Source organism: Adiantum capillus-veneris, chromosome 5 (assembly GCF_014529385.1).
Source record: "Adiantum capillus-veneris isolate H3 chromosome 5, ASM1452938v2, whole genome shotgun sequence".
In the NCBI taxonomy this organism is placed as follows: domain Eukaryota; kingdom Viridiplantae; phylum Streptophyta; class Polypodiopsida; order Polypodiales; family Pteridaceae; genus Adiantum; species Adiantum capillus-veneris.
Window position 1 is genome coordinate 168,515,309 of NC_140935.1, and position 9,069 is coordinate 168,524,377.

Below are 9,069 nucleotides of genomic sequence, written 5' to 3' on the forward strand. Positions count from 1 at the left end.
CATTGAGCCGACATTGGGATTTCTGCAGAAAAACAATGTTTCTGATTTGTTGATCAGTTGATATAATACATTTTATTGCTACTCGGACAGCCTAACAAATTTGCATGCAGACTACATACATATGTACTCACTCTCCTTAAGTGTGACCTTCCTCTTTCCAATTGTGAGAAAAGGAAATTCTTCCATTCACCCATCTTTATTAGCGCGCCTGCTTTCTTCTCGAGCTTGGCAATCTCTGCCTTATGTTTTACTTTGCCTTAGGCGAAGCTTCTTCTCTTCTTCATGTAAATTGCCGCTTTGCAAGGTGTTCCAAAGGTGTCCCCTTTGACAGGGTCAATTTTGGGCCCAGTGGGCCAAATTCAACTAGCAAGCCATGCTTGCTTAACGCCTGTAAGTACAACTTGCAGAAGCAATCTGGCGTACATTAGGTAAGAAGCTCAGTATTACATTCCATATGGACGAGGCATGGATCCTGGTTGTTTGCCAAGAAGAGACTACCACGTAAAGTAGCCCATTGAACATTCACAAGCGCACAGCCATTTGAAGAGTTTGGAAAACCCACCTCCAAGATCGACGAGTTCACAAAGTGCCTCCCCAAAATGGAAGGTTTGGAGCTGTGGTGGATGGCAAGTGCAAGAAAATGTGCGCTCTGTTTGCAACTGCTACGATCATAGGGTTTTTGGGAAGGAAAACCTCTCTGGTGCGGATCCTAATACCTATTTGCATGAATTTCAAACCATTGAAAGGATGCAGAAAGCTTTGAATGGGTAGACTAGTAGTACCCTTTGGTCGCCGATTTGCAATGTGTGCAACAAAGGGATTTTGACCATTCTCCTCGGATAGTGATTGTCTCCACCTATTGTGGACAGCCTAACGGCCATCAAATGCCCTCGCTTACTGCTTGTTGCAGGTTGATTTTGAGCTTCCGCGGTTGCTCCTACCTTTTATCCGTTTAAGGGAACTTGTATGCCATTTAGGGTAAAGGGGCTAATAATTGGACGCCCCTCAAAAGGTGGATGAACCCACCCCCAAAAGAGAGACACAAATTATGAATATGCTTGGAATCTTGATTAGATGTCCTCATTTGGTTTGTTAAAAAAGTGTATTAGTTAAACTTTTCAAGTAGAGCATTGAGGCAAAATTGAAAAAATATCAATCTTGGTATCATCTAACCTGTCTTTTCATGAGGAATTCAATACTCTTCATATTTCAAATTTGGCAAGATATGAAAAATCCCCCCCAAAATTTCTAATTTTTTCTTAGGTGGCCTCCTATTGCCCCCTTTACCCTAACTTAACATCCGTTGATTGACTATCTTATGTCTCTTATCTTAGTGATATCATGAATACACAAGGACCTAAGCCCCCTGTGAGCTTTGTTAATGGCATCGACTTTGTTGAAATCTTGGGTCCTACGGTGTTTGTTATGCTAAGCCTTGCATCTTCGTTTTTCTACGCCATTACATGTATTGCTTGGAGTCTAGTTTCATCAAGCCTTTTGAGCCTATCTAGTTGGGGTTGTTAGAACATGCCTATCACATTCATACTTTGTAGCTACTTGCAAAGTTTGCATTATAAACTCATGTCCTATAGCCCCACATTACACTAGGTAGCATTTTCTTCCCGGTGCTTGTGTTTCCCTCAATTGTCTTTGTCAATGTGGAGCATAGAGTTTCATGTGTGCTCTCACTTTGCTTGCAATGTGTTGATTTCCAATGAATATGAAAAGGTTCACTTCTTTGACAAGTGAGTTCCTTGGGCATCCCATGAGTTCCTTCTTTGACAGCATAAATTAAACCCTTTTTCTTCAAAAACTTATGGTTTTTTTTTTCCAAAATGCATTGAAGAAATCCCTTTCTATATGTAATTCTATAAATTTTTGAAAATTCACACGATAAAACACCCCTTATTTTGAACTCATGTGATATACTTATATTAGTGGAGGTATATCCATTGAGGTCTCTCACTATCTCTGTTGGTAAGCCAAAGTTTACAAAGATTTACCCATATAAGAATTTAGTTTGTACTTGCAAATGATTTTGCCCACTTAGTAAAGTAATTTGTGGCAACAATGACATATGACTTTGAGTGCCTCTTGCATGTGAAAAGACCAACAAAGTCTAACCCCCGTTTGGTAAACGGTCTTCTAATGATGGGTCTCAATGATAGATTGTCATGTACTTGTTGAAACGCTCAAGTTACATCACACTACTTCACAAACTAATATGCATCGGTTAGAAGGGTTTGCAACTAAAGTCAAGAGCAAGGTACGATCCTTGTAGTCCTTGTAGTTTGGAGCGTGAGAAAGTATAAGAGAGTATCTCTATACACTTGGATTTTAGGGGACGCAATTTGGATGTTGAATCTACTCTACTTTGTAAAGTTAGTTTGATCCTTACCATATGCATGTATCTATTATATGGAGCAATACGTACATATGGATGCAACCTTGCTCAACTTCTTCATCGGATTTGTTAAGTCTACTTGGTTTGGCATCTCAAGGCCATCATATGATATACCCCAGCTTTTAGGAGGTCTTCATTTAGGCTTCTCAAGTTTTATACTCGAATCTTGAAGCATGAATGCTTGTAATGGTCAAGTACCTCCTTCAAAGGACGATCTTCCTCTCTTTGAAGAGTCATCACTTTCAGTGTCATAGAAGATATTTGTGTAGTCCTTTTTTGAGGTGCCGACCTTTGAAATCTCTCTATATTACGGGCACTATATACAAGTTATCTTTGTCCCAAAAGATAGATATGGATGGATAGCACAAGTGCTTATAGTGGCGAGTATATTCATCCACCCTTATTGGTTGATTTCATCGTCAAAGAATGGATCAATTATATAGACCTCATCTTTCAAGGTTTCTTCATCAATTATATGAGCATTTATTATGGTTTAACTCATTGGATTCAGAAGACCACAAGCTTCCCTCAAATTATCTCTTTTGAGCTCATTATAGACTTAATCTACTATAGAAAATCAAGCAACATCTCTATAGTCATGGTTCATGAATTCACTCTCTTTTGTCACTCTCCCATGCCGTAGGGAGAGATAATTGTATCTAAGACTTGCAATGCCATTAGTGGATGGTTGTCCCAAGGTGAATTTATTATATATATCTTTGTCAAATTTCACAATGGAAAAGGTATTCTTGTAATCAATGCCACAATTGGTTTCCACTATGCATTCTAGAAATCCAAGCGATCGTTCTAGGTTTCTCACATGGCCTTGGTGACAGTGCTCATGCCTACACTAGTATCAATGATAGATATTGCACCCTCTTTGTGACATGTTGCATAAGAAGCGTAGTGTTTCTCGTTCTTTCAATACCTCTTTTTCAAGAGGACAACATTTTCTTGTACTGGCTTGAGTGTCGCCTTTCTTGTGAGTTTGTGTGGGAACTCAAAGTCACTCCAACATTATTGTTGGACCTTGGGAAACTTTGCTATGTCACCCCATAAGTCTTGTCTTGATTTCAAGAGATCAACTAAAGGTATCGTGCAAGTCATATGAGTTGAAATTATAGCTTGTATATTTGTTATGTCTTGCTCTTAAGTCACCCCTTGACACATTGATGTTCTACGAAAGATTTTTGAATAGGGCATGTCTTCATCGATGTAATTGGGCAATGGATGAATAGTGATGGCCTCAGTATGCACATCATCTTATTTAACCTCCTGACATCTCGGAAGATTAATCTCTTTGTTTTATCTTAATTCTTAAGATGCAACAATGATTGATAGAGCTCAAGGAACTTTGTCTTCATGCAACCTTCGTTCCACCTCTTCCCTTAACTATATTGTAAGTTCCTAATCCAATTCTTTAAGTGCAAGTGATGGGTGATATTTGTTAGCATATACATGTGATAGTGATGTGTGTGAACACACTAGGACCGTCGGGGCATTTTCCCCCTCTTTAGAAGGTTTTCCCTCCCGTGCATTGTATATACGTCCATCACTCTAGGGCTATCAATCTTTCCATTGCACTCTGTTGTGTGCCTAGAGCTTCCTTCATCTTCTCCAAGTTGTGGTGTGTTTTTCTGCAACCCTAATTCCAACAATGGGTATTAGAGCAGGTTGCATCCTCTCGGGCTTATTCGCCAGTAGCTCCAGCACACGCTTGCTCACTTTCCTAGATTTCAGTGAGCTTTGGCGAGCGTTCGAAGGTCGACAAAAATTTTGGGTGGACTCGAAGAGCTCAGGCTGCTCAGTTTTTTGATTTGGGCTCATTTCGGCCTCCGTTTCCACTACAAGAGATACTGCACAAGCTATTTCGTCATTTTGTGCAAAAATTTTGTTAGTGCCGTTTTGTGCATAGCAGGTCCCTTACAGTCTTCTACGGTTTGTGTTATATAGCACATGTTGTTATCGCTTCGTTTCTCCTCTTTTTGGGAAATTTTCACATCAGGTGCAACATTTACCATGGGGACAATTACCCTATGTGGGATTACATGATGCAACATGTTTTTGTGTCAAAGGGTGTCTGGAATATTGTGCAGGGCATGGATGTACATCCTAGTTCTGAGGATATAGGTGATGTTGAGGATGTGGCAGGTCTTGCTGTTATTAGAGTTGTTTTGCCTACGTGAAGCTCGTTGGGATGTAAAGGATGCGCAGGCTCTTGCATTGATTGCGTTGTCTATGAAGCGCACCATTACTCCTAACATTCGTTCAATGAAATTTGCAAAACAGGTTTGGGATATTCTGGTTGGTCTTTATGCAAGTCGCAATGAGGCAAAAATTGCGTTGTTGCGTAAAGAGCTGGAGTCAAAAATTATGCATGAGGAAGATGATATGGACACTTTCCTTGCTGGTGTCAAGGATATCAATGAGCTTATTTCTGCAGGTGAAGTCATTTCAAACAGTTCCTTTGTACAGACTGTTCTTGATGCCTTGCCAGACTCTTACTTGACTTTAGCTGGTACGTGGAGACTCATGACCCAAGGAAATCCTGAAGTTGTCAAGTTTGATGCATTGTGTACATTGCTGTTGCAAGAGTCGCTTTCCAAAAAAAACAGGACTAGATAGCGTGCAGTTGAATAGGCTTTTATTGTTGCTCGAAGAAAGGGTGGTAACAGTAATGCAACCACTTCTAATGGTTCTTCTGCAAGTGAAAAATCACTTGTTCCTAATGCTTTTGTTGGCAACAATTCGGCTGGAAATTCTAGTGATAAGGGCAAAAAGAATATGCGTTGTCATTATTATAAAGCTAATGATCACTTGAACAAGTTGTGTCCTAAGTTGAAGGCCAAAGAGGCTAAGAAGAAAGAGGGTGGATCCACTGCAAATGCTGGTTTCACTACAAATGAAGCTATTGTTGAGTCTTCTGTGAAAGAAGACTATGATGCTGATATTGATGCAGAATGGATTTTAGTGCAGAGTGTACCTATAATCTTGTTGTCCATGATGCATGCATGTTAGTTGCTTTAGATTCACATTTGTGGTATTTTGACAGTGGTGCTACAAAGCACATTACTTCACATCGTGATTTTTTCACCACTCTTGAGTCTGTCCCTGATGGGAATTCAGTTACTTGTGCCAACAGTGCCTCTTATCTAGTTCAGGGAGTTGGAAAGATTGTGCTTATTGCTCCAAATGGCAGTTCTTTTACACTTGTTGATTCACATTATGTACCTGGGATCAAATAGAATCTTTTGTCTGTATCTGCACTTGCTAGACTTGGTCTTGTAGTCAAATTTATGGATGATAGATGTATTGCACATGATCTTAGTTTCGGTGATGAAATTGTTGCAACTGGCATTTTATGCCGTGGGTTGTATAAGCTCACTTTGTATGACAAGTGTGGACAGAACTTTGCAAATGCGGTTGCGGATTCAAAGGCTATTACATATACAAAACTTTGGCATGCACGTTTTCGTCATCTGAATTTTTCCAGTTTGCTGCGTTTGCAAAAATCTAATATGGTTGCTTCTTTGCCACTTCTTGAAGCACCTGTTAAACATGTTTGTGAAGGCTGTATTTTGGGTAAGATGCAGCGTTCTAAGTTTCCAAAGGATGGTTCACTTAGGGCCACATGCAGGTTCCAGCTTGTGCATAGTGATGTTTGTGGGCCCATGCAAACTCCGTCCTTGGGAACTTACTTGTACTTCGTGACTTTCATTGATGACAGACTACTCCAGGCATGCATGGGTACATCCGTTGAAAGCTAAGTCCGAAGTGTTTATGTGCTTCAAGCAATTTCTTGCTATGGTTGAAAATGTCTCGAAATGTACTGTGGGCACCCTCCGTTCCGATCGAGGAGGGGAGTATATGTCTCATGAACTTAATGCATTTCTGGCTAGTTGTGGGATAAAACACCAATGTACAGTGCCATATAAGCCTCAATAAAATGGCATTGCTGAGACGAAAAACAGGTCTCTTACAGAAATGGCACGATGTATGGTCAAGAGTCAAGCTTTACCACATTTGTTTTGGCTCGAGGCCGTCATGTGTGCCACTTATGTACTCAACAGGTGTCCTACGAAAGCGTTGCAGTCTATGACTCCATATGAAGCATGTCATGATAGAAAGCCATCTATTGAGCACATGCGTGTTTTTGGCTATTTGGCTTATGGTTTAATGCCATAAGCGCAACACAAAAAATTGGATGATAAGGCTGTCAAATGTATTTTTGTTGGTTATAGTGCTGAAAGCAAAGGTTACAGGTTGTACCATCCGCATGATATTGTGTTTGTGGAAGATTCTATTCAACCTTTGTTGTCATGTACTAGAGATCGTAATGTAAGCTCACATGAAATTTATGATAGTTTATTGCCTCTTTTTGGTGGTGGAAGTTCGAATGTAAATTCAAATGAGGGAAATATACAGCCTATGGGGGTTTCTAAAAATGTTACAAATCAGCCTATTATTGATGTAGATGTACATGATGTACTTGATGAAGAAAGGGCTGAAAATGATCAAGCTAGAGGTATGTCAAAATCGCTGGTGCACACTTTGCGTGATAGTAAATTGGATGTACCTTTGTCTAGTCATACTCGCTCAGGTTCTCGCCATGCCTCTTATGCATTAGATTGTTATGCTTTGGCTGTGTCTAGCTTATGTGATATAGAGGAACCTCTATCTTTTGATGAAGCACATAATTCAAAAAATTGGATGACTGCCACACAATCAGAATATGATGCACTTTTAGAAAATGACACATGGACTTTATGTGATTTTACTCCTGGCAAAAAGGCCATTGGTACAAAGTGGGCTTACAAGTTGAAATGCAAGCCGGATGGTGAGGTTGATCGCCATAAGACTTGACTTGTTGCAAAAAGGCTATGTAATGGAAATGGCCTATGAACTTTGAGAATAACGGAATTAAGAGAGTTAGAATGAGCATTTTTGTGAGAAAACTTTGAGAACATAGAGGGTGAACTTAATTGATGGTAGCAACATGAATGTAGTACTTAATTAACTTGGCATAAATAATACTTTTGCAAGAGAAAGAGTATTAGAGAACATGACAATAGTTGAGGATCTGATTTACTTGGAGCCGGTCCCCCCTCCAAAAGGCGTTGTATTATAGATTCTCCCATCAAAAGAGACTTGGTACAATACAATCTTTGTGTTCCTTATTACCTTGGTGATGCTATGAAGATGGAAAGCTTCATGTATTACGAGCATAACATAAACTTTGCAAAAAGCATTAACTATCCCAAGCCTCAGTCCCAAGGCCTCAAACACCTTCGAAGGTGGAGAGAGCTAGCGGGAAATGAGGGTAGGAAAGAGGAAGAAGAATCATTCATAGGAGAAAGAAATAGTTCCTCACTTATCATCACTCTTCTTGCTTAGCATGGCATAATAGCATAGTAATGAAGATGAAGAAGATGGCAAGCTTAAGCATTGAAGCATGGCTTTGGGCTTGCTTTCCTTTGTAGATTGATCCCGTCCTCAGGGCATGGCACTTCCCTCTACTCTTCATGTCAACCTTCGTTCATTGCATCAATCTTCTCAGGGGGTATTTGTTACCATATACATGTGGTAGTGATGTGTGTGAACACACTAGGACCGCCGGGGTATTTTTTCCCTCTTTAGGAGGTTTTTCCCCCGTGCATTGTATATACGCCTATCACTCTAGGGCTATCAATCTTTCCATTGCACACTAAGTAATCTACTCTTTGTTGTGTGCCTAGAGCTTCCTTTGTCTTCTCCAAGCTCTGTGTGTTTTTTGGCAACCCTAATTCCAACAATATTTTCTTTTTCTTTTTGGCTCTTATAGCCTCATTTGGCCCCTCATCCTCGATATCTAGAATTCTAGGGCCATCATGAAGAATAATTCTATCAAACTAGTTTCTTATGATAACATAGTTTTTTTTTTGTATCTTAGTTAATGGATGTCCTTCAAACATTGTTTGAGCATCACGGATCCATTGTTTGTTAAACCAATACCTGTAAGAATGCACAAAAAGATGGAGAAGATGAAGGACAAGCTCAAGAGCACACAACATAGATAATATTGAGTGTGCTAATACAAAGATAACGCTTCCCCTAAAATGATGGGCATATATACAAGCCAGGGTGAAAAACCCTCCTAACAAGGGAAAAAAGGTACCCCAATGGTCCTAAGTGTGTGTCCACGCATCGCTATCATAATATGGTAGCAAATTCCCCCTTTGAGTGATGCGATGAACATGACCTGAAACTCGTGCATAGAGAAATGTCAGGCCCTATGTGATGAATCCACAAAGGGGAGTAAGCCCAAAGATTTGTGAAAAGACTCAAGCTTCTCAGAAGGCAAAGCCTATGAAAATATCTGCAGGGTTGCCCTACGTAGGCACATAAACCAAGTTAACTTCTCTTGCAAATAGTCTCTCCATCGCATAATGATAATGCACCTTGATGTGCTTTGTGCGACCATGGAGCACTGAGTTCCTCGCAATTGCCAAAGCACTCTGACTCCTAGTGAAGATAGCGGTGGCAGATTATTGTCCAACATCCAAGTGAGTCACAATGGTGCAAACTTTGTGTGACCATAATTTTGTCTGTTTGTACTCTTTCGAGTTCTCATCATGCTTTTTGTGCATCAAATTGTTATGCTTTCGTTGTTTCAAGTATATGTGAGA